The sequence below is a fragment of the Rhincodon typus genome, chromosome 21 (genome assembly GCF_021869965.1).
Source record: "Rhincodon typus isolate 14 chromosome 21, sRhiTyp1.1, whole genome shotgun sequence".
NCBI lineage: Eukaryota > Metazoa > Chordata > Chondrichthyes > Orectolobiformes > Rhincodontidae > Rhincodon > Rhincodon typus.
In genome coordinates this window covers 30,872,948-30,879,459 of record NC_063352.1, presented here as the reverse complement: position 1 = coordinate 30,879,459, position 6,512 = coordinate 30,872,948, and the positions used below count along the sequence as shown (strand labels likewise).

Below are 6,512 nucleotides of genomic sequence, written 5' to 3'. Positions count from 1 at the left end.
TTGCCCATTGTGTCCAGGGATGTGTAGGCTAGGGAGATTGGCCTTGGGAAATGTGGAGTTACAGTGATGGGGTGGGTCTGGCTGGGATTCTCTTCAAAGAGTCGATGTGGACTTGATAGGCCAAAGGCCTTTTTCTATGCTGTAGAGATTCTATGAAGTACCTTATTTTCCTGAATACCCCGATTTCAATAAACACATGCCAACGAAGGAATGGACAAAATCTGAAAAGAAACACTGCATTTCATTGACTAGTCTTAAAATTGAACAAGTCATACCACTCTGCCTGCAGACATCTCAATTACTTTGTGACCTAGCAGTTTGAGTTTGTTTTCAGAACACTGAATATGGAGAGAGTCAGCTTGACCAGTACTCAGCTCAATTGTTCGCATACCAAACATTTAAATTTTACTTCAGACTATGAAGAGTTATTATTGATGCATTTTCAAGGAATCTAAAATGTTGCTATGAATGTCACACAGCACTTCTCAAACGTATTCTGAACAAAGAACGTTGATCAATTTTTATTATTTATAATATAACCTGAATTCAAAAATGTGATCTGACCAGTACACAGGTCTAACAGTGACAAAAGAAATGCACAAATTACTTTAGAGCACAGAAATACCATAAGGTTAAGGAAGCAGTCAATTTAGACAGTTATGGATTACTATGCCATTAACTTATTGATCATCCACTAGGGATCGATTACCTAATTACAAAATTATAATACATGTTTGTAATGTAGGCTATATCATTCATGAATAGACTACATAATTTATCCTTTGTTTAATGTCAGTCACAACCTATGCCACTATTCTTCAGAATTGTATATTAATGACCACATTGTCAATATTAATATCATACATAAACAACAGAATATACTGGAACTATCAGTGAGATCCTTTTCTATCCTTTCCAGTCTTGTAGATAAATTTCTGAAGACTCAAACAATGAATCTTCCCAACCATCCTTTCTAAAACTTGGCATAATTTATGTTTCTTCTTTTGCTGGTAATGGATTGTTCCACTAAGGATGTATCTTAGATATATTCTTTGCATTATCTGTTCAATTAATGGCATCATCCATTAATCTTACAAAAAAGGTGAACACCATCACTTTGAGATTAAAATTTATAGATTCAGGACTTTGAACTTTTCACCAATGGGTTTTGATAATGGACCTATTTGTTGCTCAAATTTATAAAGCATACTGCTAACTCCAGCTTTTCTGTAACCTTTTAACTTATTGACTGCAAGTGCTTGTGTAATTATAGCTTATAGATGTGATTAGTAGTCAGCATTTGATATATTCTGTGAGACGAAAATAAGGAAACAAATGTTCCACTTGTAGTGCACATCATTCTGCCCATTTTTACCTACATTTGACAGTTACAAAGCTTTCACTGCACTATTGCATATTTATCAGTCAGAAACCTCTAAAAGCTAATAGCTTTTCAGTAATAAAAACACTTGCATTTATATAGTATATCTCATAACATCCCGAAGTACTTTAGCCAGTGAATTACTATTTAAGTTTAGTTAATGTAATAAAGTAGGAATTGCCTATATGGTCCCACAAACAAGTAACATGACAGTGAGCTGATAATCTGCTTCTGTGATCTTTTACACACACTTTGGAGGGCAGACTGAATCTTATTTTAACATCCCACTTGAAAGACAGCATCTCCATCACTGCTGCATGCCCTCAATACTGCATATGAGTGACAGCCGAGGTTGATTCTCAAGCTTTGAGGTTTTAACCTCCGATTCAGAGGGAAGAGTGCTGCCAAGTGACACCTCTTCTTGACAGCTATATGTTCAGTACTGCGGATACACCTTTTAAACTTGAGCAGAATCTTGTGGTTTTCCCCTTATGAATTTGGTTCGGGGGGGGGAGGGGGGTGGTGGTGGGGTGGGGGGGTGGGGTAAGGTGGAAAGCATAGGCATTTAATTGGGTGGAAGGATGGTGGTTGGGGATCTTGCTAACTTCCCACCTTCACCATGATCAAGTCGGGTTGAGAAGAACCATGGACAGCATTCCTGCATTGCCACAGATAAGTAGGCAATTAACAGGTACTTAAGGGACTTGACATGCTGCTACTGGTATAAATCATTCCACTCAGCTAAATCCTTACTATCACTTTGTGGCCACTTTTGTTCAGGGGAAGCCCCAAGCAAATATTCATAACAGGATTCTATTGCATAGCTGTGTCAACAAACTTTCAGAGTTGAATATATTAAACCCTTTGCTGTCTTAGAAACCTTAACCATCTGTTCAAGCATTGAAGCAGGAGATCAAATAACTGTGTAGAATATATTGAAGCATTTAACTAACTAGAACAGATGATGATGAAAATGTTGAACAGGTGGCTGGATCATCAAACAAATAAAATATTAAATCACTGTAGGAAATTGACACTTTAAAGTCTTAATTTCTGCACTGCTGAATGCAGAAGAACAATTCATCCACTAGGCAAAGTATTCAAATAAATTTCACAATACTAGTTAATCTAATGATTACTTATACTTTCTAAATAAGTTCCTAACATTAAATGCTTTAATATATTTTTAATACACTTATCATACACCATTGCACTATGACATGTGAAGGTTTCATCTCCTTTTTAACTTACTTAGCTATCAATAAGTTCCCGGCTCCAAACAATAATGGGAGCATGGTGGGGTGACTATTGCTCCAGTCTGTTGAGGCCTTTACTGCATTCCTGGTCAAAGCTTGGGTTTTGCTTTCACAATGGTGGCAACGCAGCTGTAGCCACCCTTCATCCCTGACCGACCTCCTTCAGGCTGCTGCGCATGCAGGGGGCGACAGGGAGAGTAGAAAAATCCAGTTGGCTTCTGGTAATTAAGCCCTAATTAGGCATATATCTATCTTACCTTAATTGGTGTTGGTCCATCTCTATTAAGCAGGGGCAAAAATTCTGCTCTTTTTGTTCCTGAGACTTTATGTGTTTGTGCGCTTTTGAATATTTTGTTTATTTTTATTTCTGTGTTTCTGTTTCATTTCATTTTGACAAATTTTGTGAGTGGGACAAACAAGAAATAGTTTTGAACATCCCTCTACGAAGGTAGACCAAAATTGGCATTTTAATCGCATAATTATTAGCTAAGAATGTACTATCGAGGGCCAGGTTAAAGCTTCAGACCAGATGGGTGGGACGAGCTGATATGAATGAGAGCAGATTATGGTATCAGCCTAACAAGGCTTCAGAAAGCAGAAACTGCTGGAAGCTGAACACGAACAAAATCTGCACCTCCTCAGCTTCTGCAATTAGATTTCAAGTGGAGAATATTGCAAATGTAGGTGAGTTTGCAAGGTTGAAGATAACACAGATTCTGTATTTTCTCATTGAAAATTAAGCTTTTACAGAATTTATATGAACCATGTTTCTTCCTGAAGTGCTATCATTATCGTGAATGATATTTGACAAGGAAATCTCATTCAGCAATGTGCTTTAATTTGCTTTGTTCAACGTATCCACTCTAATAAAATGCAATGTGCTATAACATAGATTGTTTTATAATAGGGAGCTCAGTTTGATGCAAAAATTGTTTTCAGGGAAGTCCGAAAAGGGTAAATTGTAAAATTTTGATTGTGCCAATGGATATCAAATATCAGAGTGACAAGAGTTCATCAAACTCAATGCAGCGCATTCTAAATCTCCTTGTAGCTCAGGTCACACATTTAAAGGATTATAATCAAACATCATGCAATGGTAGCAGATCTGTGTCAAAGAATTAACCAGTGGCATTTCAACAACCCAGAACAAAATGTCAATACCCTACTGCTGTATGTGGAGCTGGTCTCTAGTGACCAAGATAATGGCTTCCAGTCCCTTAGAAAGACTATAACTTTTCTATGCCGAAATAAATTCTTGACCTAATCAGAAAGTATTTCACATTTAATTCGTTGAGAAAATGGCTTTGCTATTTTCACTGATAATAAATTATATGGAATTAAACATGGGTTTGAAATTCGTCCATTCTTAGCAGAACAAAACAACCTGCTTGAATTGGCAGCCTGCAATACAGAATGATCCATCATCTTTTCCACTTAAGTCAGACAGAAAGAAAGTCCGGCATAATATAAAGTGGGCTGCTAACTGACAAGGAGCCCATTTCACACCTACCAGCAGAGACCAGTCCTATGCCCATTCATTTCAAATGGTGGAATTCGAGTTTGTTGTTTTTGACCTATTTCTAAATGGTTGTTAGATCTCCTGAAACTAACAGTAAGGCTTTGGTTTTAACCTATAAGCAACTTGTTCCTGGGGACAGGGGGATTGTTGACATGAGGTCACAAAACCCCAGAAGAATGGTTTCTCAAATGTCTTACTGAATTTAGCTGCTGGGCTCCATTAAATGAGAATCCCACCATTGCAGTCTGATTGACAGGCTGAGGGCTCCTCAGACAGAAAGCCAGCTTCACAGGAACAAACCCCATAGCAGCACACCAGTGTATTAAGGGGAGTGAGTGATCGTGGGGTGGGGGTATGCGAGTGCCCCATCACATTGGTTCCAATTACCGGACAGGGGCCATCATATTCTGGTGATCCTCATCATGGTGGTGGGAGTGTAGTTGGTCAAGATGGCAGAAGGGATCTGATGGTGGTTGGGCAGAGCAGTGAGAGGGTGAATATTTTATCGTGTTAGTGGCACTTAAACTTCTGAATTGCCTGGGTCGTCAGTTCAGTGAAGCTTTGGGAATGGCTAGAAATGGTCAAAAGTACAAAACTAAAGGACAGTGAAGCCTGAAACCTCATATACTGAACATTTCAACCGAGCTTTTGAAGCAGGTTGCGAGTTTACCCCAAATTCAGGCCTCAATTAAAACTTGAAATTAGAGCACAGGAGTTAGGTTCAGGTTGGGAACCTAATTTTTCAGTCTTTAACTTCCCCAATCTCTGAACTCAAACCATTTTTTTCTTGTGATATTACGTTCATGTTGTGAAGATGTATAATATTGTCACAACCTTGTTAAGATTTATCTCTTGTTGTCTCTTTTATTTATGACAGCTGCTGTTTGCCATTTTTATCAATATACAGTATGTTTTCTTCATTTAACTCTAGTCTCTAGGTCAATATCCTTTGGTGTAGAACATAAAGCTCGCCAACATCTCCTTGATATATTTATGTGAATAAGCTCAGAAGCTGGATGCTTTTCACCAAATAGTGAAATACAGTAATTTTTGATGGTAGCAGCACTTTTTCTACAATTAGCTTTGATGCCATGTGTGCCTTCCACAACTTGAAGTATAAATGGGATTGTTAGGCTGATGACACCATCAAACTGAGACTTGGCCACGTACTTTAGACCCCTACTGACCTATAAGGTTCCCCATGGTAGGCTATTGCAGAAAATACGGAGGCATGGGATTGAGGGTGATTTAGCGGTTTGGATCAGAAATTGGCTAGCTGTAAGAAGACAGAGGGTGGTGGTTGATGGGAAATGTTCATCCTGGAGTTCAGTTACTAGTGGTGTACCTCAAGGATCTGTTTTGGGGCCACTGCTGTTTGTCATTTTTATAAATGACCTGGATGAGGGCGTAGAAGGATGGGTTAGTAAATTTGCGGATGACACCAAAGTCGGTGGAGTTGTGGATAGTGCGGAAGGATGTTGCAGGTTACAGAGGGACATAGATAAGCTGCAGAGCTGGGCTGAGAGGTGGCAAATGGAGTTTAATGCGGAAAAGTGTGAGGTGATTCACTTTGGAAGGAGTAACAGGAATACAGAGTACTGGGCTAATGGTAAGATTCTTGGTAGTGTGGATGAGCAGAAAGAGCTCAGTGTCCATGTGCATAGATCACTGAAAGTTGCCACCCAGGTTGATAGTGTTGTTAAGAAGGCGTACAGTATGTTAGGTTTTATTGGTAGAGGGATTGAGTTTCGGAGCCATGAGGTCATGTTGCAGCTGTACAAAACTCTGGTGCGGCCGCACTTGGAGTATTGCGTACAGTTCCGGTCACCGCATTATAGGAAGGATGTGGAAGCATTGGAAAGGGTGCAGAGGAGATTTACCAGGATGTTGCCTGGTATGGAGGGAAGGTCTTATGAGGAAAGGCTGAGGGTCTTGAGGTTGTTTTCGTTAGAGAGAAGAAGGTTAAGAGGTGACTTGATAGAGACATACAAGATGATCAGAGGATTAGATAGGGTGGACAGCGGGAGCCTTTTTCCTTGGATGGTGATGGTGGCTAGCACGAGGAGACATAGCTTTAAATTGAGGGGTGATAGATATAGGACAGATGTCAGAGGTAGGTTCTTTACTCAGTAGTAAGGGCGTGGAATGCCCTGCCTGCAAAAGTAGTAGATTCGCCAACTTTAAGGGCATTTAAATGGTCATTGGATAAACATATGGATGATAATGGAATAGTTTAGGTTAGATGGGCTTCAGATTGGTTTCACAGGTCGGCGCAACATCGAGGGCCGAAGGGCCTGTACTGTGCTGTAATGTTCTATGTTCTATGTTCTATGTTCTATGTTCTATGTTCTATGTT

The 6,512-nt window shown here is 39.5% G+C and overlaps 1 long non-coding RNA gene across 1 annotated transcript in view; it reads left to right on the top strand.

Annotated features, from left to right (window-relative positions):
• The first annotated feature begins 3,184 nt into the window (after positions 1-3,184).
• The window catches only part of LOC125485712, a 23,590-nt gene continuing 20,262 nt past the window's right edge, over positions 3,185-6,512 (top strand). The window contains exon 1 of the long non-coding RNA XR_007264421.1: positions 3,185-3,321. This is a non-coding gene — a long non-coding RNA (uncharacterized LOC125485712). The remainder of the gene's footprint in view (positions 3,322-6,512) is intronic.